We start from the raw sequence: 27,939 nt of genomic DNA on the forward strand, positions 1-27,939 counted from the left end.
CGAATGTGACGTCATTGTCATTTCCAGTGTTTGCAGCTGCAGTAGACAGAGACTTGCAGGTTACACTTTATAGACAGCAATCTGACATCGTTTTTGGAAAGATTTCAAGAAAGTCTTCAAAGATCCTTAGAGATAAGATTGTTATTAATTCCAACTTGCTGCTCGAGCCTGATCAAAGAGATTTAAAGTAAGTACTTGGTGTAGGCATATATTGAAAATTTTCGTTCGTCAAATATGGCGACCAAGGGAATTACTGATGGATTAGTTCTTGTCTTCTTGATTTAAGAACTATTGCCACAAACGCATGGAAATTGATGTTGTCGACTCGTCAAATAATTGAATTAAAATATCATTATTTTGTTTTATTTAGGCCATTCCAATATTTTGTATTTGTGTAGCATCCACCCCAAATTTGAAAAGCTATCTTTCTAAGCTGAATAGACACACAAACCCACAGGGAAAAGGCACATTTTATGTCCAGTTGTAAAATTTCTCAGTCATTTGAGAAATTTTCTGTCATTGTTATTAACTGATTAACTTAAACTATTATTTAGTTAATGGACATGTTGAAAAAAAAATGGTATAACTGCACTCCACCATTCTAGAAAAGAGAGATGCTGATCCGAAAAGAGAACAACCTGTTTTAAAGTTTTACATTTGTGACATTTCAACATTAATGTGTGTTTTTCTTTAATTTCACAAATATTTAACTAAAACAATTTGTTTGTGGATGCTTAACATAGATAAAAAGTTGGCCTTAAGACTTACATGCTTAAATTGAAGCAACTAATGATAAGACCTGCTTAATAAGAGAGTAGACAAATAAATCTTGAAGCATTGCATTGTAATGCTTAGTGCTATAAATCATTGCATTAATAGTTGGCATTCTCAACTGCTTATGCCTTAGGTGTTGGAACCAGAAGGGCTAGAGGGCTAAGCTTGAAAATTGGGGTAAAACTTTTTATGCCCCCCTTCAAAGAAGGGAGGGCATATTGCTTTGCTGTTGTTCGTCGGTCGGTCTGTTGGTCCATTTAGTTTCCGTTCATTTTCTTCACAACCGTTGCACATACTGAAATGAAATTTGTTATACAGGTTTATCAAGTAAATATACAGGTCAAGTTTTGTTTTGGGTATGATCGCACCATTTTTGTAAGAGTTATGCCCCTTGGACTTAGAAAAATTCCACTTATTTGCAGTTTCCGTTCATTTTCTTTGCAGAGGTGGCACATATTAAAATGAAATTTAGTATACAGATTTATGAGCTGAATATGTAGGTAAAGTTCTCTTTTGGGTACGATCGCACCATTTTTATAAGAGTGATGCCCCTTGGACTTAGAAAATTTCCACTTATTTGCAGTTTCCGTTCATTTTCTTTGCAGAGGTTGCACATATTGAAATGAAATTTAGCATACAGGTATATTAGATAAATATCTAGGCCAAGTTCTGTTTTGAATATGATCGCATCCTTTTTGTTAGAGTTATGCCCCTTGGACGTAGAAATTCGCCTCGGTCAATATGAATATTTTTCTGGTGAATAACAAACCATATTCAACACTAAAAGAGTCCATAATTGTTTTATTATATAGTCGGGATTTGTATAGATAAGACATTCAAGGCTGTATGACGACACCATTTTCATTTGCGATCTTCCATTGTTGAAAATAAAAAAAATCTCCAGATTACTGTTTGTAACCTCTGTGTTTTCCTTTCTGACTTTGGCTATGTGTAAGACGTTCAGATGTTAAAAAATAATCCTGAAAAAGGTTTGAATAATCGTTTTCCTGCACAGATACGTAGCTCGCTGCGGCCGTTGCATCCATTGTTTACAACGTTGTTTGATATTTTGATTGTGACGTCACAATGCTGTTGCATGCGAATTGACCCTCCGGTGAATACGGCCTAAAATCCAGTGAATATGTAGTGTTATGAACTGTTTGCGTTTGTATAGATTATATAGGGACTATAGATAGACTATATAATAATATGTTATAGGGTTTGTGTCTGTCTGTTAGCTTTTCTCATATCGGCTCATAACTTTAATACTATAAGGTCTAGAGTTATCAAACTTTGTCAGCTTATACATATTGGGTAGAAGGTGTGTTGCGCACAAGAAGTAGGTCGCTCTGACCTATAATTAAAAAATTATAGCCAAATATGGAAAAACCCTGTCTGGTCCATAACTAGAAAACTAGTAGACTTAGAATCATTAAACTTGGTCATTTCAAGGTAGAAGGTGTGTCGTGACCTATTTCATTTTCACTGTGACCTTTAATTTAAGTGAAATTTTTTTTTTTTTAAAATGTCTTTTTCTATTCATTTACACATTCAAAAAATCTAAAACTTTTGCACTATCCTTATTAGAAAAATGTTAAATCAAGAAAATACTTTTTTTTTTAGCATATACTTGACAGCAATCTATAACAAATATTATGTATGTTAAGAGAAATTCCACCACTCGCATGAGTGTACGTAATTTTCAAGCACTGGTGAAGAAGAATTTCGATAACAGAAAATTGCATGTCAAATTAGAGAGAGAAATTAATGAGTTTTTTTTAGTGAGGAGTAGCTGTAAAAGCATCGTCAAATTAGAGAGAGAAATTAATGAGTTTAGTGTGAGGAGTAGCTGCCTGTAACAGCATCGGTGCTATCTATATTCCTTGAGTATTGGGCCAAATGGGTAAGCCTGTTGGATTAAAAATAACTTGTTGGCTAGCCCAAGTTTTAAAATGAATTTTATGACAAGTAATGAAAACTAATTTGATATTGCCTATTAAACTATTTTGATATTACCAGTATTATGAACTTAAAAACTAATTTTATGGGGGTGGGGGTGAAATCAGCATGTCCATATGAATTTCATATTGAAAACTGTGTGACATTATATCTAAAAAAAAATCATTGATGTTTTATAAGTTTTGAAAATGTTTTATGGTAGATAGTGGAGATCCAACAATCTTTTGGGAGTAATGAGTAGAAAAGCATCCAGTTAAAGATTAATTAATGTGTTCAATGTAGGAAGGCTAGCTGCATGGCTCTTTCATTTCTTCATAGAATGGTCTTATCTGTATCCTTTGGGAGTTAGGCAGAAGAACTGTTGGTCAGTTTATATTTGATAACCAGTCTTTTATTTTCAAAATTAATTAGGTATAAATTAAGTTGTGAAGACTAATTTGATAGTGTTTGATATGATAGGCATTTGGCAAGGTCTAACACAACAGGGTTTAAACTTAACGCTCGCCCACTCGCAAATTGCGAGTAAAAATTGGTGTGGGCTCATAAAATTTGTAAGTTGCTCGCCCACGTGGCGAATAAAAATTCTGCAGGGGGCCGAATTCATTCCCAGTCACCTTACTGAAAATCTGCTGAAAAACAGATATTTCATGCAGGTTTTTGATTTAAAACTACAGAAAAATGAAATAAATCACAGCAGTATGGTCCTATTGTTCGTAAATATCCTTCATCTTTTCCATTTAAAGTACTACAGGATTTGTGAAATTCCCTAAAACGATCGTCTTTTTTCCTAATCCGAATTTCCTCCAACCCTCTGTAAATGGTTGATACGTGAGAGATATACAATTTTACTAACTCCCAACTACTCAGTCATATGAATAGTAAGTGTTTTCACCTATTTAGATATGTTGTATTTAAAATATTTAACCTATAAAATCTTATTGTGTCATTGTCAGTTTATCAGTTGAAGACATGTACCACAGCTACGTATTTATATACATGTATTACCAAGTAAAAAAAAAAAGATAGTAAAAATGTTTATTGAATACAAATTCATTTCTTTTGATTCAATATTTATATGACATCTGATTTTTATAAAGTAAGAACTCCAATTTTAAACAGATGACTTTATATATGTATTTCATTTGTATCTACTTTTTGTCCCAGTATCTATGCTTTTAAAAAAAAAATCACAGAGACTGTGGGCTAACAAATTTAGCAGTGGGCTCCTAAATTTGAAATGTCAGGAGCCCACATGGCTCGTGGAAATTTCAGTTAAGTTTAAACCCTGCACAACCAGTATAGAAATCTATGAATGATGCAATATTTGTTATAATTAATGCATACACCACAGGAGATGGATAAACAAATTTTTTAAGATGTGTAAAAATCATTGAAATCTTAAAATCAAGATTGAAATGATTTCCTGCACTTAGGATATGTTGTAATTGTAATTTTCTGCGGGCGTATCTTGCTGTGGCGTGGAACTTTCTTTATGCAAAAAGCCCTGAAGTCCTTTAAAATTATGTAAAACATCAATGTCAAAGGGTAAAAAAAAAAGCATCGCATGCTGGGAAACATCTCAATTCTTATGAGTAATTGATGTGCATGTCAAATATGAGAGTCATATATCTCTTCTCAATCAAAAATTATAAGCAAATGCAACATTTTTGAAAAGTAGGTTAAGCTTCAAGGTCAAAGGTCACAGAGTCAAAAGTCATGATTTATTTGAAAGGTCTTATGACAGGTAATAATATACATGCATTATAATATGAATACCGTAACTTTTATCTTTCAGAATGATGAATTTATACCAATTTAATTTTTGTACAAGTACGTCAAACTTTTAGGTCATGTGTAAAAAAAAAAAAAAAAAAAAAACAATGCCATTCTCACAGGTAAATAGAAATACATGTTTGATATGAATACCTTGTCTCTTCTCATTCAGTAGATATGATCGTGATGACCAAGATTAATATTTATATTGAGACCGATGGACAGTCTGAATTACAAAAGTACATATTTCTATATGAATTGGGTAAAATTGGCCCAGTGGTTCTAGAGGAGTTAAAAATGTAAAAAGTTTTCAGACAAACAGGTGGACAACACGTCACGACAGATGTTATATGATAAGGAAACCAGAAAAGCTGAGTGTTTTGAAAGGGTTAAAATATGGTTACAGTATTTGAAAAGCTGTTTTTTTTCATGCAGAGATGTGCATGACCAAGATATTCATGTTTTATATTTTCTTAAGTAATTTGTTTGTTTGTTGTGAAAACATCTCTCTCGGGAATTTTGCCCTCATATGGATCGAGACACCACCAAATAATAATGCAAGATGTGTTTGTGAAACACTGATGCCCCTGTATAGAAGCCTAAGGCAAAGTTGAAGTTTCTCAAATATATGTCATACTCGAAGGTCAAGGTCAAAGGGTTCAAATTGTAGGTATGAGAAGAAAGTTCTGTCACAAGGAATACACATGTAAAATAAGTAATCCCTAATACTTCCTGTTCCAAAGTAAATTGACGAGGTTAAATTTTTCTTTAAAGTGGTTAAAACTCTAGGGTCAAGATCAAACATATTTATACCTGTTGACAATCCACATTGAATACACATGTTAAACATGAAAGCACCTACTGATCAAAATTAAGGCCAAGTTTAAAGTTTGGTATTTTTCTTGTAAAAATGTGTAAATCCTAGGTCAAGCAATCAAGAGGTCAAAATTAATGGTACCCAAATAAAAGGTCTTGTCACAAGAAATAAACCTATGAAATGTGGAAGCCGTGTGTATAGCCCATTCCACTTAAAACGTATCAGCAAGGTTAAAGGGTTTGTTCCCATCTTGCCTAAACTGTAAAATTAAGTATTCCCATTTCGCCTTAGTAAGCTCTCAAGTGAATGAAGGTGAGGCGACCATAATTTGATTTTTAATTTTACGGATCCGCCGACTCTAAAAATTTGCATTTCAAAAAAAAAATAAAATCGGAAATTTTCAATCCGCTTTTGTCAAACCTGTGTTTATAAAAGCAAATCACAGAAACTTAGAAAAAAACACATGTGCCGAATGGTAGAAGAAGGTGAGCTGTCAACTATGATTTTATCGAGAGTCTACAAATTCTGAACCCTCCCCATTGCATGTCTCTCTCTATTTTTTTAATTGCTGTTTCTACCAATTTCGAAAAAATCCGGATTTTTTACCTTCTTCGATTTGTAAAATACTGACAAGTCAAAACAAAAATGGCTGTCATGCAGTGTTTACTGGTAGCTAATCTGCTTATTGCCACTGATAACAGGTAATAATCAAGATGTTAACTGTGCTACCAGATGTAATTGCAGTTCTAATTGCTCATTATCCTCATAAAAAGTGTTGTTTTTCAAAGACAGAGATACTAGATGTGGAAATTTCACAAAAAGGATGGTAAATAACGATATGAATTTACTTGATACTTTGCTGCAAACAAGTTTATATGCGCCTAAAACACAATAATTCCTCCATAAATAATACAGTGATCAGGAAAGACATGAACTCTACCCAAGCTGACCCAGCTATACAGTAGGATTACTTTATTATTAATTTAAAGAGGAAATGAAAGCAAGTACATGGTAACTAATAAAGAGTGACAGTCTGCAGAGGGAACACCGCGGATTACGAGATTCAGTGACTTAGCAAATCCTACATCAAGACCAGTATATAAAAACCCTTGAAACTGCAGAGCAACTTGACAGTACCTCTAGAAGACTTCTTTGAATTTAGGTAGCTAAACAGGGTAATAAAGTTTCTGAATTTCAAAATATAATTTTAGCAGATTGGAACAGGACTACAATAATGCTTTGATATCATATGTACTTAGAGTAAAAAAAAAAAAGAATGCAGGATCTAAGAATCTATCTAATTCATTCTCAATAGATTACAGATGTAATTTTTAAAAATGTTTTAAGTTTTAAGTTTGGCTAACAGGTACATCCAGTTCCTTCAATTTCAGATCTTTATTAAATCCAGGAAACAGATCTCTTGTTTCTTATAATGAGAAAAATCCATTCATCCATCAGTTGAAAGCTGGAAACTCAGAGCATCTGCAGAATTTTATTAATTCGTTTAATTGCCAAGTTAAACTTCGATATTTACCCTGAATATTATTCAAATGACGCTCAAATGAAAGTGCAAACTATACAGTGAAGAACATAATTAAATTTTTATAATTTCAAATATTACATGGTACTCATATTAAACAATGTTTGAATTAAAAGTTGTAGTTTTTATAAATAACAACATTTATACATGCAATGTATATTAATATTTAAAAAAAAAATATCTTGTAAGTTGTTTTTTGTTTTGTTTTATATTACAGTGAAATGGGACATGACTTTTTATATGTGAAAAAGGTCGTTGCTAGAATGATTTTTGTCTTTTTTTTTTTTTTTCGTCCTCCGACTTGACCTTTCTTGAAAAAAAAATCCGTAAAACTAAAAATCAAATTATGGTCGCCTGATGGTGATTTAATATATCATAATAAAGTATTTTTTTTTGTATTATACATATAATTTCATGCACACTGTTCATAAATCTCCATTAATTGTTAAATTCAGTCTAAAAATGTTTATCATTTTAATTATACCCCCCGCAAACGAAGTTTGGGGGGGGGGTAAATACGAATCACCTTGTCCGTCTGTCCGTCCGTCCGTCTGTCTGTGCAATCATGTCCGGTCCATATCTTTCTTACAGAGGGACATTAGAATGTACTACTACACAGTAAGATTGCTCATGACCTAAGAGTTTGTCATGACCTTGACCCAAGGTCATTTGGGAAAGTTCAAGGACACTGGAAGAAAAATTTCATAATTCATGTCGGGTCCATATCTTTCTTATGGATAAACTTGGTAGGTTCTCATTTTACACAAAGATTGCCCATGACCCAAGGGTGTGTCATGACCTAGACCCAATGTCATTTGAGAAAGTTCAAGGTCACTGGAAGAAAATTTTCATAAATCAATTTGATACATATCTTTTATGGATAAACTTGGTAGTAAGGGTGAAACGTTTACTAAATTTTGTAAACGTTTAAACGGATAGCAGTAATTGAAACGATTCCGTTTAAACGAGAGATATTCTATGTTGGATTTTAATGGCTACTTACTCATGAAAGTCGAATTTGATAATCAATTCTTTCACTTTAATATAAGTTTGAGTTATTTTTACAAATTTATTGTTTGTTATTGTGATTTAACCGTAAGAATTTGAGGCGCATTAAATTCATTCACTTACGACCTCGTCACCCATTTGCTTGGTTTGTTTGGCTACCGGACGTAGTAAAGATGGATCTTTTAATCATGAAAGAAGTAAAACAAGACCTGCTGACTATATTTAAACTTTTCAAAGACTTTCAAAAAATATATTCAAAATATAATTATCAAGTTTTATATTTTAAGTGTCGTAAAACATCGCTCCTATTAGCAACTCGGAAATATGAATTATGTTAGCCCATATCGGGTTTTAGATATTCTCATTCTATATGTTTCCAGTTTAGATTGTTGCTTATCAAATTGTCAAAGTCAGTGTTTCTTTTGTAAATTTTGAAATAAAACAATTTGTTTGTGGTCAACATTTTTTCTGAAGACATTGATAATGACCTTCGTGTAAACGTTTACTGAAACTGTAAACGTTTAGAGCATATAATCGAAACGTCTCCGTTTACACGTGTAATCGTTTTGCCCTTACTTGGTAGGTTCTCAATTCACACAAACATTGTCCATGACCCAAGGATGTGTCATGACCTTGAACCAAGGTCATTTGGGAAAGTTCAAGGTCACTGGAAGAAAATTTTCATAATTCCTGTCTGGTCAATATCTTTTTTATGGATAAACTTGGTATGGTTTCTATTTCACACAAAGATTGCCCATGACCCAAGGGTATGTCATGACCTTGACCCAAGGTCATTTTGGGAAATTTCAAGGTCAATGGAAGAAAAATATCATAATTCGTGTCCGGTCCATATCTTTCTTATGGATAAACTTGGTATGTTCTCATTTCACACAAAGATTGTCCATGACCCAAGGATGTGTCATGACCTTGACCCAAGGTCATTTGGGAAAGTTCAAGGTCACTGGAAGAAAATTTTCATAATTTGTGTCCGGTCCATATCTTTCTTATGGATAAACTTGGTAGGTTCTCATTTCAAACAAAGATTGCCCATGACCCAAGGGTGTGTCATGACCTTGACCCAAGGTCATTTTGGGAAATTGAAGGTCACTGGAAGAAAATAAACAATAAACTTTACTGAAGCAAATAAAGTATAAAATTTGGACCTCCTCCCTAAAACTTAAAAAACATTGACGGATTTGACCCCACTATCATTGTTTTTATTATGTTCCCGAAACAGAGTTTGGGAACATATTGTTTTTACTGTGTTTCTTCTTATTTTTTTTTTCTTATTTCTTCTCCGGACTTTTTTGTCCGCAAATGTTCTCAGAAACTGTTCATCCAACTGAGCGAAAAGCGAAAACCTTTTTAGGGTTAATAGGTGTGTAGTGTAGGTGGTCGCAGGGAAGGTCATTTTTGCGCGCATACGCATGCACGTGCAGGCGCGTGCAACACGCAAAATTTCTTATATCCTTAAAATAGCTATAACTTTTATATTTTTTGATGAAATAATGTGAAACTCATTATATAAGGATATATGAATAGCGTAGATAAAATGACACACTCAAATAAGCACGAACTTGCATGTGCGCTTCGCTCTGATTGGCTGATACAAAAAACTCAATATCTTTTCTGTTTTTTTTTTAAGAAATGCTATGAAATTTGAAATATAGGCATACTTTAGAATCTCCTACAATATGATATATAACAATTGTCATGAAAACATGCACGTGCATATGCGCTGCAATCTGATTGGCTTAAACTTTAAAGGGCTATAACTCCCTTGTTTTTTAACCAAACATGATAGAATTTAGAACATAGAGAGACATAGTTGACTCCTACAAGAAGGTTTGGTCATCATGCACCTGCGTGGACGTGTGCTTTGCTCTGATTGGCTGAAAGAATAATCTCTATATCTTTTTTGTTTTTTGACGAAATGTTTTGAAATTTAAAACATAGTCATGCATTAAGATATCCTTCAATATGATATATAATATTTTCATGAAATCACGTGCATGCACGTGCGCTGAAATCTGATTGGCTGAAATTTAAAATGGCTATAACTCCCTTACATTTCAACATAACAGGATGGGATTTAGAACATAGATAGATATAAGAAGCTCCTACAAGAAGATATAGTCATTATGCACGTGCGTGCACGTGCAGTTTGCTCTGATTGGCTGAAACAAAAATCTCAATATCTTTTTTGTTTTTTGACGAAATGTTTTAAAATTTAAACATAGTCATGCATTAAGATATCCTACAATATGATATATAATATTTTCATGAAATCACGTGCATGCATGTTCGCTGAAATCTGATTGGCTTAAACTTTGAATGGTTATATGCCCTTATTTTCCAACCAAATAGGATGGGATTTAAAATAAAGATAGACATAATGTCATATTTAATAGAGCTTAAAGGGAATATAGCACCAAAAGGGAGTTGGGGAGCGTTTGGGGAACATCTGTAAAGCCCTAGTTTCATTTGTTTTCATTTTTTTTCTCCTGTTTGTCAGGAAATTGTGGGCTGGATTTTTTTTACTGAGATGTGAACCCCCCTCCCCAGTACTGAAAAAAAATTCTGGATCTGCATCAGTATTGGCAGTAACTGAATGTCACATCGACAACGGCAGATAACTTCACTATATGAAATTTGTCTAGTGTAGCAGCGATGATCTTTGACCCTTTTTGAACTTTAACCTATAATCATTTGAATTTATTTTACCCCCACTATACTTAAACTTGTACTTACTGACTGTCATACTGGTCTCGTCAACTCCATGAAATATAATCCAATTATAACACAAAATGAATTAATCCAATACACACCAGACTGCAGCATGTGCTTATGCTATCCCATTCGGCAAACCTTCATCCATTCAGTCACCTTATTAGATGAAGTGGGAATCGACAGAGGTAGGCCGAATGGTGTTTAATCTAAAAATATGATAATGGATGATGCAACCCAATGTAATGTAGAATTTTTCCAAAAGGAGTTCACATGTTAACCATGTGAACATGTAAAGTACAAGAACAAATTTTAAATTAATTCATAACAAATGATGTTTTAACAAAACTTTTTCATATCTAAGCCTATTCTAAAAAAGGTATGTGCTGTGTGTTTGTGGTGTTGAGGGGGGGGGGGGATTTGTAAATTTTAAAAGGTCCTATTATGAGCAAAACATTTATCAAAATCTAATTTATGTCATTAATTAAATTCAAAGTGGTAATGAATTAAGCATGTAAAATACATATTATAAGAGGTTCTGAGTCATATGTCACAGGGTCTGAGAATTTTCATAGTCAATTTAACGAATATATATATGTTTGTGTAAATTTTAGAATTATTTTGACTTTTCCTTGGAAAGCCGCCCAATATGTACGAGTGTGTATTTAGAGGCAAACACTTTAGTGCGGGTATTACTGTCTCAGTATTACTGTCTCATGACAACATCTAGTATTTATATGGAATCATTCTCAGGTTGTGTAGATTCAAATTTGTTAAAATTTTGACCTCCGAGAGTAGGGCGCGGTGAAAATTGGCAATCAAAATTTTATATAGAAAACAATACTCAGGTGACCTATAAGGCCCGTGGGCCTCTTGTTGACAGATTTATGCCCCTTGGACTTGGAAGAATTCCAATTTGGGGGGACGGGGCATAAATGTTTTACAAACATCTCTTGTTAGTTAATGAGTTAATTTTTTGATAGATGCCTAAGAGAAAGTCACTCACTGGCAATAAAGAGCGCAAGAGGGATGCTATGAGGAAGAGGCAAAAGAGACTTCAGTCCTGCCCTGATCCTCCATTAGAAGAAACACTGACAGTGGATGCAGCTGCTCCTAGGTCAGAATGTGGCTCTATAGGGTTGCCACCTACTTCGCTAAAACCCTTGGCCAGGGTGCAGGCCTCTCCTAGTGAGAAAATGCACTCAGCCCCGAGGTTGTCACCTCCTCGGGGAAGTCGTCTGATTGTCCCAAAGGACAAGGTAGCATCCCCTGACTCCCCAGCGTGGGTTTGTACTCCACCGAGAGTACCTGAATCGGACATTTGGATGATGTCTGGTTCAGCAGGTCAGGCGCAGCTGATACCTCCCAAGGGGGAAGAGGTCAGCAGGGCTTTAAAAAAAGATGTAAGGCACAGAGAGGAAAACAAAGGAAATATAGAGGAAAACAAAGGAAATATAGAGGAAAATAAAGGAAATGTAGAGGAAAACAAAGGAAATATAGAGGAAAACAAAAGAAATATAGAGGAAACTAAGAAAATAATAGAGGAATCAGAGAAATTTGAAAAGATATCAGAGAAATTTGAAAAGAAATCAGAAATATGTGACGGAGAATCTAAAAAATCTGTCCAGGAATATAGAAAAGATGTTAGAGCAAGTGAAGGTAAATGTTCAAGAAATCAGAATTTGTCTGTTCAAGGTTCATTTCATCAGGGAGATCCAATGTTTGGTGAAAATGCAGGAACTCAGTGTGTAGCTAACTCTTTAACAGCACTGGCATATCATCAACTGAAGAATTGTGAACAATGGCAATCAGCAGATATGAACAAAATATTGGCAACAGGAGATGAGTTGTATTCATATCTACAGTGTAGTTCTACAATTGCAAGCAGATACCTTTTAGTAAGTGAGTTACCTCAGTTTTTCGAATGCTTTGGTAGGCTGTATGAGTTTAAAGCAAACGAGTCTTTACCAAGTTTGATAAACTTAGCAAATGTTGTAATGGATTATGCTGTATTCAATGCTCATGAATTGTTAGAGGCACTTCAAATAGCCCTTGATGACAGTGACGGGTGTTTTGTATGTTTTGGTGGAAATACATTTTTGATTGGGAAATCTCACCATAATTTTTTCACATTTGATTCCCACTCCAGGTCTTCTGCAGGATTTCAGAGTGTAAACGGTAGAAGTACACGAGTTTTGTACAAAACTGTTCAAGATTTATGCAATCATATTGTGTCTTTAGCTAGGTCAATGGGTTATACTGAAGCAATTGAGTGTGAAATAACTGGAGTGCAATGCTCTGCTAGACAGCTTTCATTTGGAAATGAAGAAGGCACTGATAAAGAATCACAGTTCAGTGATGTAGAAAAAGAATTAAATGATTTTGCCGACTTTCAATGTAGTAGTTCAAGATTACAAAATGATAATGAGATAGAATTTGTTGGGAGTGAGAACCATCAGATAAGATTTTTACCACTTTCAAGTGATCAAAAGAAAACACACTGTGAAATCTTAGGAATACCATTTTCTGTGAATCAGTGTGAAAATCAACATCAGTATGGACAGGAAATTACAGTACCAATGAACAGTGTACCAGTTGAGCCAGATGGAAATTGTTTCTTTCGAGCAATCTCATTCTGTTTGACGGGAATACAAGACTACCATCAGACAATACGTTTAGCAATATGCAATCACCTCTTGGAAAATGGTTTACTTTTCTCACCGTTCTTAAGGCCAGGTGAAAAATCTGTAGAAAACCACATTTCCTTGTCAGGCATGCTTAGGGACGGAAAATGGGCAACTGAAGTAGAGATTCTAGCACTATCCCATTTACTGAAAAGTGAAATTCATACATACTCACAGAACAGATGGGTTACTTATTCCGGACAAATGGTAAATTCAGAAGAAAATGTGACTTCATTTGGTGGCATTTATCTAGATCATATAAATCAGAATCATTATAATGTTGTTACATCTATTACATGTGGAGAAAATAGTACACTGACTTCATTACAAAATCTGTTATGTTTGAAAGAAAAAGGAAGGAAAATTGGTGCAGAGAGAAAACAGAAACGACAACAACAAAGTGAAAGAGGCAAACTTCAAAAATCAGGTTTAAGTGCTAAAGAGAAGAAATTGAGTAAGAAAAATGCAAAGTACAGAACTGAACCAAAATTCAAAATAAAATGCATTGCAGATGCTAGGAACAGATACAGAAATGATCAAGAGTATCGTGAAAATTTAAAACAGCTTGGTGTTAATAGGTACAAAACAAACAAGCTACACAAAGAAAAAGTCAAAGAGAGAAGTAAACAAAAGTATGAAACAAACATGCTTCACAAAGAGGATGTGAAACAAAGAAGTAGACAGAAGTATAAAACAAACCAGGCCCACAAAGAAGAAGTCAAACAAAGAAGTAGACAGAAATATAAAACAAACCAGACACACAAAGAGGATGTCAAAAAAAGAGGCAGACAAAAGTATAAAACAAACAAACAGCATCAAGAGAAGGTTAAAACAGCCAGTAAAGTTAGATATCATTCCAGTGCAGAAATAAAGGAACAGAAAAAGGAATTGGTACAAAAACAAAGACAAGCACTGCATGAAATGCTTGAAAATATTGATGAAGTAGTGAAATCATTTAAAGCATGTGTGATACATGGACCAGAATATGTATGTTGCTGCTGCCATCGCCTTTTGTTTGAAAACCAGGTGCAAGGATGTACACTTAAAATGTATGAGAAAAGTATGAAGGCAGTTCATGTTGCAAATTTATGCATTGATAAGAAGTTTGTTCATACTTGTGCATCTGGATGTTCTCCTAATTGTCCCAAATCAAGAACATGGATTTGTTTTACATGCCATAGAAAAATTCTGAGTGGAAATGTTCCAGCTGAAGCAGCATTTAACAACATGTGTTTAGAAGATATTCCACCAGAGCTCAATGACCTGAATACTTTAGAGCAGCATCTAATTGCTCTGCATATACCTTTCATGAAAGTAACCATGCTTCCAAAAGGCGGTCAACAAAATGTACATGGGCCTGTTGTATGTGTGCCATCAAATGTAAAGAAAACAAGCAGTTTACCTCTGAATGAAAATGAAAATCTCTTGTTACGAGTGAAACTCAAACGAAAGTTGTCATACAAGGGATATTATGAATATCAGTTTGTGAACCCAAATCACATTAAGATAGCCCTTAACTACCTGAAAGAAAACAATCAGTGGTATCATGATGTCGAAATCAACTCAACATGGGAAAATGATAATGACCAAAGTACCTTATTCAGTCAGCCAGAAGCATTTGACAGTGAAGAAATAAGTGAAGAACAGAACAGTGCCATGCAAGAAGTTGCTACAGATACGTGTTTACAACCTGTAGATATTGCGCAGGAAGTTCTTGATCACTACTTTGATGATGTTTATAATCTTGCTCCGGGTGAAGGACAGAATCCTGTAAGAATGTTGCAAGAGGAGGGCAATGAAGCAAAAACTTTTCCTCATTTATTTCCAACTGGAAAATATTCATGGAATGAAAGTCGAGATGTAAGGATTACTCTTTCTCGATATTTTAACAACAGGCTGATGAATGCAGATAACAGATTTGCAAAGGATACCAATTACATTTTCTTTTGTCAGTACCTATCTGAATTGAACCAGGTTATTGAGAAAACACAAATTTCAATTCGCAAATCTGTATCGAAACTTGATGGAGGGATACAAGTCACAACAGAAATGTTACAGAATCCTGTTGTACTTGCCAAGCTGCTTAGGAGTGATGAGGCTATGCGATTTATGCAACCAATTAGAGGAACACCTGCATATTGGTCAAGTACACAAAAAGATCTTTTTGCTATGCTTCGACAACTTGGAATCTCCACATGGTTTTGTTCTTTTTCTGCAGCAGAATATAGGTGGAATGAAATACTGGGTTCAATTATGCTACATATGAATGACAGCAGAAATCCTTCTGATCTAGATTGGTCTGAGAAAAGTGAAATTCTAAGAAGCAATCCTGTAACTGTTGCTAGAATGTTTGAACACAGGTTCCATATATTCCAGAAAAATGTAATAATGTCACCAGCAAAACCAATAGGAACCATTGTAGATTACTTTGTAAGAGTTGAGTTTCAGCAAAGGGGTTCTCCTCATATGCACTGCTTGTACTGGGTTGAGAATGCTCCAAAATTAGATGAGGACAGTGAGGAGACTATTTGTCACTTCATTGATAGGCATATCACATGTGCTCTGCCATCAAATGACACTGACCAAGAACTTAGACAAATTGTATTGGATGTACAACAACACAGCAAAGGACACTCAAAATCATGCAGGAAGAAAGGAACAGAATGTAGATTCAACTTTCCAAGACCGCCTTCAGAGTGCACATTCATTTCAAGACAATTAGAACAAAATGTGGATGAGTCAAGTAGTGAGTTAGGTAGTGTGCAGGCAAAGGAGATTTTGTTGAAGGTGTGGAATGAAGTAATGGATGATGCAAAGGCATTTAAAACAACAGAGGAAATATTCAGCAATATAAACTTATCACAGGATTTGTATGAAAAAGCACACAGAGTATTGGCCTCTAAAACATTGACTGTTTTGAAACGAAATCCAACAGAAATGTGGACAAATCAGTACAACCCATGCCTGCTCAAAAGCTGGGATGCAAATATGGATATACAGTATGTATTAGACCCTTTCAGCTGCATTGTCTACATTATATCATACATTTCAAAGTCTGAAAGGGAGATGGGAATGCTATTAAAACAAACTCAACTTGAAGCAGCAGAGGGAAATTTGAGTGCACATGATACCATCAAGAGAGTAGGATCAGCTTATCTCAATCACAGAGAGGTCAGTGCACAGGAAGCAGTATACAGGGTGTGCAATCTGAAGATGAAAGAAAGTTCAAGAAAAGTCATTTTCATTCCTGTGGGGGAAAATCCAACTCGTCTGAGTAAGCCTCTTGCACAAATAAAAAAAAATCGGGAAATTGAGGTTGATGAAAATGATTTAAATGCAGATGACAATGATGAGGAAGAAGATAGTATGTGGATGACAAATATTGTGGAAAGGTATGAAAACCGCCCAGAGTTAAATATTTTCCATAAAATGTGTCTTGCTGAATTTTGCTCAGAGTACAGAGTGCTTAGTAAATCTCAGATCCCTACGGGCAAAAAAGATGGTGTGTATGAATTGAGAAATGGAAAGGGTTACATTCAAAAGAGAAGTAGAGGCAAACCTGCTGTAATACGATATCCAAGATTCCATCAAGATAACGCACCTGAGAAATATTATCAGTGTCTGCTACAACTTTTCCTTCCATACTGGAATCTGAATCAGTTGAGACCAGCTGGATTTGATTTGTACCAGACATTTTATGAGAGTGGACATGTGAGGGTGAAACCAAACACAAACTTGGAAAAAGTTAAAAGCATAGTGGACAGTAATCATGTTTACTTCTCAAAAAGTGAGGATGATATTGAAAATGCCCAGGATGCATTAGAAATGCTTGGTGAACCAGAGGACGCATGGGCAAGTTTATGTCCAGAAACAGAATTAAATCGAAGAGAATGTTTGAATGAAAAATTAAGAAATGATCAGGAGAATACAGAATCAGAGGTCACAAATGAAATTGAGTGTAGTGGCTCTGATGATGCTATATATCATTTAAGAGAGACTCAAAGCACCAGAAAAGAGATGCTTCCTTTACTGTGCAGTTTGAATGACAAACAGAAGCTCATCTTTTATGCTGTTCATGAATGGTGTGTCAAGAAAATGACTGGAGAGAATGTAAAACCTATGCACATTTTTATAACTGGAGGAGCAGGGACAGGGAAAAGCCATCTGATTAAGACAATACACTATGAAGCTTCTCGTCTCTTTGAAAAATCATTGCCTTCTCCAAATGCAGTATCGGTGATTCTCACAGCTTTTACAGGAACAGCAGCATTCAATATTGGAGGAAATACCATTCATCATGTGTTTTCTTTAACAAAAGCTTTACCAATTCCATATCAACCCTTGAAGGAACAAAGTTTGAGTGGGATAAGAACGAGATTAGAACATTTGCAGATTTTGGTCATTGATGAGGTTTCCATGGTGTACAAAAGATTGTTGTATTACATTCATGAACGACTTGTCCAAATCAAAAAATGTAAAGATCCATTTGGTGGTGTATCTGTGATAGCAGTTGGAGATTTTTATCAACTTCCACCTGTTAAACAACGAAAAGATGAAAGATTGTACAAAGAAAATGGTTCATATCCAGTTGACTTCTGGCTAGATTTTTTTAAAATTGTAGAATTAGATGAAATTATGCGACAACGTGAAGATAAAGCATTTGCAACTGTTCTGAATTCATTGCGTGTTCGAACATGTGAAGAACCTTTATCAGATGAAGCATTGGAAACACTGCGGGAATGCATCAGAGAAGGACCAGATGATGTTCTTCATGTTTATTCTACTAACCAAGAGGCCAATGAATTCAATCTTAAAATGCTGCATGGGAATTGTGAGGAATTAATTGAAGTGCATGCAGATGATTATCAGAAAGATAAGACAACGGGGAAATTAACTTTACGTGACAAACCTTTGGTTAGTACCCGAGTTGATGGCCTCTCTGCTACCTTACTTTTGGCTGTGAATGCAAGAGTAATGCTGACACGAAATGTATGTGTTGAAGATGGACTAGTGAATGGTGCAATGGGATATATTTCAAATTTTGTGTTTAAAAGAAAACAGCCTGCACCAGCAGTAGAAGTAGTTGAAGTCATTTTTGATAGTTCAAGTATTGGTAAAATACAAGGGAAGAAAACACCCAAAGGGAATATTGTCCCAATTAAAAGAGTGGAGGAAGAGATGAATGAGAAAAATATAAAGAGTATTGTCAGACATCAATTTCCACTGAAACTGTCATGGGCATGCACAGCACATAAAGTTCAAGGCATGACCGCCAAGAGTGTTGTTGTGAACTTAGATCGGACTTTCTCTCCTGGTCAAGCATATGTAGCAGTCAGCCGTGTTACTTCAAAAGATGGTCTGTTCATTGAGATGAATGATGAAAGTGTCCTGCAGAAAAAAATTTATGCTGATTTAGATGTGAAGTTAGCACTTAATAGAATGGTAAGATACAATTTAGATGAAGAATTGACATGCAATGTAGCAAAGTTTGAAAATTACAAAACAATTCTATTGTTTAATGTGCAGAGTTTGAGAGGACACTTTCAGGAGATGAATTGTGACAGCAGGTTGATGAAAGCTGATTTTGTATGTTTAACAGAAACATGGCTGAGAGAAAATGAGAACATCCGAGATATTGAAATTTCAGGGTTTGACTTTCACCATATTCCACGTAGCCAGTGTTACGATGATAGTGAAGATGTGATGACAAGACTAAAAACAGCTAAAGGTGGTGGGGTTGGAGTGTACAAGAAGAAAACCAATGAGACAATCTTGATCAATGCTTTGGAATACAAGAATATAGAGGGATTAACTGTAGAAATCCATGAGGAGGATATTGCAATCATTGTACTCTACCGACCGAGTGTACTACCTGTAAACAATTTTCTTGACACATTGCAAAAAGTGGTGGATTTTTACAAGAAGCGTTTTAGCAACTTGTTCATTATTGGTGACATGAATGAAGATGCCAAAGCCCAAGGACCCATACAAACATTCTTAGAATCTATGGGATTTATGCAGTTGGTGCAGTTTTACACAACAGAGGGTGGAACAACTTTAGATCATGTATATGTTACTGGTTCTCTGGAAGCCTGTGTGCACAAAAAATCGTTGTTTTTCAGTTATCATGAAGCTATAGAAATTCATGTGAGAACTCAAAAAAATAAAGATTCAGACTAATTTTGAGTTGACATTATTTTGAACGGGAATTATCTGTCATCTTCCTGGATGAAAAATGGATTTAGTTTATTATCACATATACTAGTAATCTTAATTTCAAAGTCACTGGTCCTCATAATAAGTTAAGCTCTTTTTTATAATCAATGAAAAAATTATTTGGTACCTTTTCATTGGTTGAAAGAACGTGACATTATTGGAATGATTTAATTACCGGTAATATAAATTAGTATAAATAATTTATCAGTAATAAATACAAAGCAAATTTTTTGTTAAAGAAGAGTATAGTGTTGAAATTATGTGATAACATGTATCATATGTTGGTAATGATTGTGTTTTTTTTTTGTGTTTAGAAATCTTCGTTGAGATCAAGATTAGATTCCACATCCATTTTCAATGATCAGACTTCCATGCAGTAAAGTCTACATGTTTTGAAGATAGAAAACATCTACAAATTGAAGGTAATATATCAACATAAAGTTTTGATGAATGTCTAACATGTAGTACAGTGTAGTATTTCGAGAGGGTTTATTTGCAAGATATAAACATGATAAAGATATTTAACTGAAAAGGAAAATTTTATTAAATATTTCATCAAACATACATGTGAAAGGAGGCTCATTACACCACTTTTTGATGATTTACTACACAAAAAATTGAACAGGTTGCCCTACTTACAAAGTGTCTGTTGAGACATAAGTGTCTGTTGAGACTGTAGCTTTACTGGTTTATACTTATAACAAACTAAGAGAAAAGTAGCAGTTTGTTCTTCAAACATTAAAACAGCAATTAGAATAATAATCCTTGATTAAGTCACTTTTTTCTGGCAATATACATATTGCAATAAGATTGCAACTAAAGGAGTAGTTTTTAATAAAATTTACAGAATTTTCAATTTTAATTAAGACACCGCAAGGATTTGTGGGTGCCCTATAGTAATCACTCTGTCTGTCTGTCTGTCATTCTTCCTTCCACAAATTTTCTGGCTTTTCCCAATAACTTTTTTTTTGGTCGCCCATTTAAGATCAAAGAGCCATAGCTCATTTGATAGTCACTTTCGCCTACTCTAGTAGTGATTTTTTAAATACTTTCCTTAACCAAAATTTTGTCATACAATGTTAGTTTATACATGCTTTAAAGCAACTCACACAAAAATAATACTCAATTATTAATAGTTCCCTAATATAATAGTTATAAAAATTGTTCAGTTTATATGGAGAATGTAGTAAATACTGAGGTACCCCCCTAAACAATGACAAACTGTAGGAAAAGACCACCCTTAACCAGAAAAACACATCTGTCTCAATTTTATCCATTTGGTTATCAAGACTTCCTGGCGTGGTGGTATGATTGCTGGACTGAAGACATAACGATCGTGAGTTCGAGTCTCACAGTGCACGTTACTTAATTACGATTTCATTTTTTTTTCTCTGTGTTCATTTTCCTTTGTTTTCTTTTATTTAATAAATACATGTTTAAATAATTTTTAAGATATGTATAATACAACATTGCATAAAAGATAAAAAAAAAAAATGCTGGATTGATGACATAACAATCTTGAGTTCGAGTCTCACAGTGCGTGTTACTTAATTATGATTTTTTTTTCTCTGTGTGCATTTTCCTATGTTTTCTTTCATTTTATAAATACATGTATAAATAATTTTTAAAAGAGATATATAATACAACATTGCATATTGAAAGTATCTTGGGGAAAACAGTCTTAAACTATTTTAATAACCCAAAGTCATAGCTGTTAGCCTGTATTATTTTTAAAATTTCAAACAATCTTGTTTAGAGCAAGTAAAATTACTGTCATGCAACAAACTTGCAACTTTGAAAATATAACACTGGTTCACAAATGATTACATACATGGAGTTTGATTTTGAATTGAAAAGCTTTGTGTATAATCTATAAGTAGAAACAAGTGATTTTCTTTTAATACTTGAGTAGGCCGAATCGTCTGTAAGGTAGCTATGGATCTTTGGTTCTTTGCTTTCTTTCAATAAGAGTACCAAATCCTCTGATGTGCACATGTAGAGTTGAGTACTGAATGGGTAGGCATCATCTGATTGGCTGAATTCAGGTAAGTAATTATCTTAGTCTAACACAGTTGGCCGCAGTAGGGTGTCATCAGTTCAGAAGGTCACAGTACCCAAGACGCTGAGGTTGCAGGACTCAAATTTCATACATGTACTCGGGTAAGCTTAAAGTCTTTAAAAATTACTAAATTGACTAATTCCAAGGTAGGTAACAATGTGAGTATAGGAGTGAGAGTACCAAACCTTGGATGTGCACATGGCTTTATTTGTGGCGCATGTAGAGTCGAGTACTGAATGGGTAGGCATTATCTGATTGGCTAAATTCAGGTAAGTAATTATCTTAATTTTAAAGTAAAAATATTAATGTTTGAAATGAATGATGGAATGGGGAAATATTATAGAAAGTATAGAAAAGCCAGGGGAAGTTTTAGGAGTGGGGATTGATTTTTGACATAACATGTTATTTACTGCCGATCTCTCAAAGTTGCAGAAAAGGGCCATTTTGACCTATAAACGCCATGGGACCCTATATTTTTAGCTCACCTGAGCCGAAGGCTCAAGTGAGCTTTTCTGATCAAAATTTGTCCGTCGTCTGTTGTTGTCTTTGTCGTCGTCGTTGTCGTTGTCGTAAACTTTTCACATTTTCATCTTCTTCTCAAGAACCACTGGGCCGATTTCAACCAAACTTGGCACAAAGTATTTTTGGGTGAAGGGGATTCAAGTTTGTTCAAATGAAGGGCCACGCCCTTTTCTAAGGGGAGATAATCATGATTTTTAAAAAAATTAATGGCATTTTAACAAAATCTTCTTTTCAAGAACCACTGGGCCAGGAAAGATGAAACTCGTGTGGAATCATCCTCGGGTAGAGTAGATTCAAGTTTGTTCAAGTCATGACCCCCGGGGGTAGGGCGGGGCTAAAATGGCCGATCAAAGTTTTACATAGGAATATATAGGAAAAATCTTTTAAAAATCTTCTTCTCAAGAACCACTGGGCCAGGAAGAATGAAACTCATGTGGAATCATCCTCAGGTAGAGTAGATTCAAGTTTGTTCAAGTCATGGCCCCGGGGGGTAGGGCGGGGCCAAAATGGCCGTTCAAAGTTTGTATAGGAATATATAGGAAAAATCTTTTACAAATCTTCTCAAGAACCATTGAAACAGGAAAGATGAAACTCATGTGGAATCATCCTCAGTAGAGTAGATTCAAGTTTGTTCAAGTCATGACCCCCGGGGGTAGGGTGGAGCCAAAATGGACGATCAAAGTTTTACATAGGAATATATAGGAAAAATCTTTTAAAAATCTTCTCAAGAACCATTGAAACAGGAAAGATGAAACTCGTGTGGAATCATCCTCAGGTAGAGTAGATTCAAGTTTGTTCAAGTCATGACCCCCGGGGGTGGGGCGGGGCTAAAATGGCCGATCAAAGTTTTACATAGGAATATATAGGAAAAATCTTTTAAAAATCTTCTTCTCAAGAACCACTGGGCCAGGAAAAATGAAACTCATGTGGAATCATCCTCAGGTAGTGTAGATTCAAGTTTGTTCAAGTCATGGCCCCCGGGGGTAGGGCGGGGCCAAAATGGCTGTTCAAAGTTTTACATAGGAATATATAGGAAAAATCTTTAGAAATCTTCTTCTCAAGAAGCACTGGGCCAGGAAAGATGAAACTCATGTTGAATCATCCTCAGGTAGTGTAGATTCAAGTTTGTTCAAGTCATGACCCGCGGGGGTAGGGCGGAGCCAAAATGGCCGATCAAAGTTTTACATAGGAATATATAGGAAAAATCTTTTCAAGAACCATTAAAACAGGAAAGATGAAACTCATGTGAAATTATCCTCAGGTAGTGTAGATTCAAGTTTGTTCAAGTCATGACCCCGGGGTAAGGGTGTGGCAAAAATTGCTGACGAAAGTTTTACATAGAAATATATAGGGAAACCCTTTTAAATCTTCTTTTCAAGTACTTCAAAGCCAGGATTAGTAATATTTGTATGGAATCATCCTCGGGTAATGTAGATTCTAGTTCGTTCAAATTATGATCCCCTTGGGGGTTAAAATTCACCCCCCCCCCAATTTAAATTAACTTTCAGTTCTGATCTGATATGTGTTTTTTCCTAGCTGATGTGCTCAGGTGAGCGCTGTGGCCCCTGGGCCTCTTGTTTTCAGTATATTTTGTAAGTGCAAAGAAAAATTTTTCCAATGATACCAAGGATATGTCTGAAATTACAATAGGTAAGTACTCAGAGGGCCTAAGATTTGTATTGAGTTCTGTAGGAAATTAATTGGTACTCTTTTCCCTATCGAGTAAGCTAAGAATAATGCCAGATATATTTGAGACCCTGAAGGAGAAATTAGCCTCATTAAGTGAAAAGGTTGGGGGTTGCTGGCTTTGGACAAGGGGGAGGGCTAGAAATGGGTATTGGAAGATGAGGGTAAATTGGCCGGAGGAGGGCAGTACAGTCGAGAGGATGCATCAGGTAGCTCTTATGGAAGAGAAGAGACAGACTAGGTCGCAGTTTGCACTTGCAGGCCTGGAGGTCAGTTATCTCTGCCATGAGAAGTTATGCATCGACCCGATGCACCTTACTCTGGAGCCGCATGCAACTAACCAGGAGAGGATCCACTGCAAGGACCAGGGGTTTTGTTGTGGGGCTCACCACCTTAAATGCATTTTTTATAGTAATTTAAAATATATTTTTTGAATATCAACTTGTTTATTTCCTGTTTTCGAATAATTGTGTTCAGGGGGATTTCTCTTATTGCCTCGGGCATTCAGCTAACATCATGTTTTTCTTGTATTTTACTTCTTCCTGATGTTCTTCTTAAAGTTTATATAATATCTTACGTTTAATTACCCTTTTTGTTTTATACGATTGAGTTTTCTGATACGATTTATTTTATTCATGCTCATTTTTTTATTTTATTCAGGGTCTGGTCCACTTGGCCACCAGTGGGGATGGGGACACCAACCCCTGCACAGAGACTTTGGAGTGGGCTGCCCAGACCATGATTTGATGAGTGAGCTGCACTGTGGGTCCGACCAGCAAAGTTTCTTGTGAAAGTAACATTTCAAGGCAGGGATCGTCGCAGAGTTCTGTTGAAGCTTTCAACCTTTTGCGAGTTGGTGTTTTTGATCGTCCTGTCCAGTACAGCTGGAGACAACCTCTTAGAGATGCAGGCATGGAGCCTTGCCTCATTTTCCGTGGAAGACGGTATTGTAAAACCTTGACCTAAATAAGAAATCTTGCTAACCCAGTTATTTATTACTTTCCCTTTGCACACCAGAGAATGTTTTCTGCATGATGCATGGTCTCCCATGTAACATTTCACAATTGCAAGTTTGGCATATGAGAGCTTGTTTTTTAATTTATCTGCATCTCCAGCATATGTACTGCATGAGCTTGATTAATCTCAGCTGTACATCTGTCAACAGCATCTAGGGCAAAATTATGCAAAAGTTTGGTGTTTTTCTGCTTTAATTGGTTCTCTTTGGCATAACCTCTGAAAGTTTCTGATCTCTTTTAATTGACTTTCTGATTGACTTGGACAAGTGTCGAGTGTCAATATAGTGAACTGGGATATTTTGCAGCAGATTGTCCTTATAGAGGGAATCTGCAGCTCAACCAACAGAGCTGTCCATGTCAATGATTACCTTGAGTCCATCTTTGCAGAGGAGTTCCGCCATCCCCTCCCGAGTCCAAGTGAAGTCATCCTGAATGGTATGGTGCATGGGTAGATTTGCCCCACACACCCCCCAGGACTACACTGATGGTTTGAAGTGCCCTCATCAAGTAAGTGTCCATGCTTTGAACAAATTTTTTTTTTATCATCTGATGTCTTGTTGTGACATTCTCGGCAAATGAGTATACAGTCTGTGTCGCTGACTGGAAGGGTGTCTCACCCACCCCCGAGTACAAGGGGTTATTGTACATGCCATCGCACTGTACAGGGATGGCATGTGGGGAGCCACTTCCCCTTAGAGTGTTGACATCCACCAGCCGGTTACTCATGTCAGCCTCGTTAAGGTTTCCAATAATTGGCATAATTTTGTTTGATGTCTTTTGTAGAGACTTTCTCGTAGGAGGGGGAGTGTTGGTAGAAGGAAAGATTTTCCTCATTCCATCATTGCCTATAGGGGTTTGACTAAGGCCAACTTGAAGCACATAGTTAACAGTGGCAGCTTTCCTACCTGGGGATTTGGTCTCTACCTCCTCATACAGATTGTACCGCCTTGATACATATAGACACTTGGTACATTGAAGGCCCATCCGGCTTCCCAGACCACGCCTCTCATCAAATGCCAGATCTCACTCAAGCGTTCCATCGCACCCCGTATTCCCTTGCAGGTGGAGAGAGATCACCTCATTCCAGATCTCGGCTGTTTTCTCAAGGTGTAGCAGTAAATAGGAATTTTGATTAGCCAATCTTAGTAAGGCCAAATAAAATTGAAATCTTGGTTCTCAGGCCCGCCCGCATCTGTTTTGAGGTAACCGCATTGCTGATTTTATTGTTTTTTTGATAAAATAAAAAGTTGATATTGCGGAGACCAATCCGGGAAAATAATTTCCGACCTCATTTGTTTTGTAGTTTAGTATTCAAATATCACTTCCGGTAGCAATTTACAATGAGATTTTGGCTCCTTCGCTTGAAAATACATTCAAGGACATTACCTACGATATTTACGTTGTTAAGCAATGGATAAAGCAGTAATTTTGACCAGAAATGGAAAGTATATCTGTAATTTAAAAAATTATCTTTATGTTTAAGAAAATTCGGAAATTAAAAATTAAAAAAATACCTCCCTCATCTAATTTTTTGCCATTTAAATGAAAAATAAAATGCCGCCCTCCCGCATCTGTTTTGGAGAAAGTTGGCCTGAGAACCAAGGAATTAAATTTACATAGCCTAAATATACCATTTTTCATTTGCTTGAGACAGATGGAAGTTTTCAGTACATGAGAGCACATATTAGAGTTACTTCCCTTAGACTGTCTGACAAGACATAAGAAATTTTAACATCATATAAATTTAATTCTTTGAAATGAATGCTTCTGATTTCTTTTCTTATGTACCTATATGACTTTCAACTGCATGTATTACATTTTACTTTGCATGTATTAATTTACATTTATTTACTTGTAATAGTATGTAATATGTATCCTACCCTAGTATTGTCCATTTTTTCCCATATTTAGTTATATGAAAGGTAAGTAAGACTTGATTTGTTAGAATTTTTATGAACTATTGCTCAATTATAAATGTTTTATACAAAATTTGACTTACTGTTCTGATTCATTTGTATTTAGGCACTTTGGAGGGCTTTCAACTTTCGGTCCCTTCGGCCTAAGGAGATAGTGGCACATGCGCCGCACGAGCATTTCCTGCCCTTCCGCAGCTATAGGAGTTTCTGAAACCATCTGATGCATCTGCTGGGACAGTCTGTTGTACCGTGCAGGTAAAATTTTCACTCCCTTATTATGGGGCACATTTTGAGGTTTGAAACCATAGTTATGACCCTTTTTGAACTTTGGCATGTTTTTTTTATTTATATAATAAATAGTTCTTTTATTAATATACTCGAAATAAAATGTTTTACCTGGATACGAGAAAAAAGTTTTAAAAATCGCAAAAAATATTTATGATACTGTAACCTCTATTTGCATATAAGACATCTACATTATAAGTGATTCTCATTGGCGGATCTAGAAAGGGGGGGTCAGATATTCACAGGGCCAGAAAAGGCAAAAGTGAACCTTCGTTATTGCAAATGAAAACTTTTTATAACGTACATAATGAATTTTATATTGTTTTTCAGTTTGTTCTATATTGAATGTAAATTGTTACCTGTCAATAAAAAATGCATTGTAATTCCCATGCCATCCCTGGTATTGACCAATTGCAAGCTCATGCATTTGTATTGCTAATTTATGCCAATATTCACCAATGTTATAAGTTAAAAAAAAAACATAATATAACAAATACAATACTTGAAATCAGACAAAAACAAAACAAAAAAAAAAAACGAACAAATAAATGTCGGCTTTATTTGTGAATAATCTGTCCAATTTATTTTCAGAACTGTTTTTCAAGAAAAGTAAAAAAGGAAACGGCTGTTGATGTTGAACAACTCCCTTGAACCAACTTTATCTTTCCCAGTTTTCTTCAAAGTGAAATGAATGAATATCATTGAGTGAAAGAGTTAAACTTTTGAAAAGATTTCTGATTTTAATTAAATGGCAGATGTTTTAAGTTCACCATTCACTTTTGCCATATTTTATGGTGCTAATTAAACATAGAAATGACCCTGTCGTAAAAAGGAATAGGCTTATAATGATAACCATTTTTGTTAGTCATTCTATTTTTCCAACATACTATTATATGTAATTAGTTTTCTGGATTTTATACATGTATATAGATAATATGCTAATTTAATAAAGATGAC

At 35.3% G+C, this 27,939-nt stretch overlaps 2 long non-coding RNA genes across 8 annotated transcripts; both read left to right on the top strand.

Annotated features, from left to right (window-relative positions):
- Positions 1-27,939, top strand: LOC133179802 (uncharacterized). Of its 7 annotated transcripts, XR_009720180.1 has the most exons (5): positions 1-187; positions 19,813-19,920; positions 24,426-25,288; positions 25,565-26,952; positions 27,574-27,939. It is a non-coding gene; the product is annotated as an uncharacterized LOC133179802 (long non-coding RNA). The 7 variants fall into 7 exon arrangements; XR_009720181.1 differs by lacking the exons at positions 1-187; positions 19,813-19,920 and adding an exon at positions 21,040-21,658; XR_009720183.1 differs by lacking the exons at positions 1-187; positions 19,813-19,920 and adding an exon at positions 21,040-21,543.
- LOC133179809 (uncharacterized) lies at positions 5,280-7,213 on the top strand. The gene is made up of 3 exons (XR_009720190.1): positions 5,280-6,024; positions 6,313-6,498; positions 6,715-7,213. It is a non-coding gene; the product is annotated as an uncharacterized LOC133179809 (long non-coding RNA).

This window comes from Saccostrea echinata, unplaced genomic scaffold (assembly GCF_033153115.1).
Source record: "Saccostrea echinata isolate AGI-Se365-2 ecotype Australia unplaced genomic scaffold, CSIRO_AGI_Sech_v1 ptg000005l, whole genome shotgun sequence".
In the NCBI taxonomy this organism is placed as follows: domain Eukaryota; kingdom Metazoa; phylum Mollusca; class Bivalvia; order Ostreida; family Ostreidae; genus Saccostrea; species Saccostrea echinata.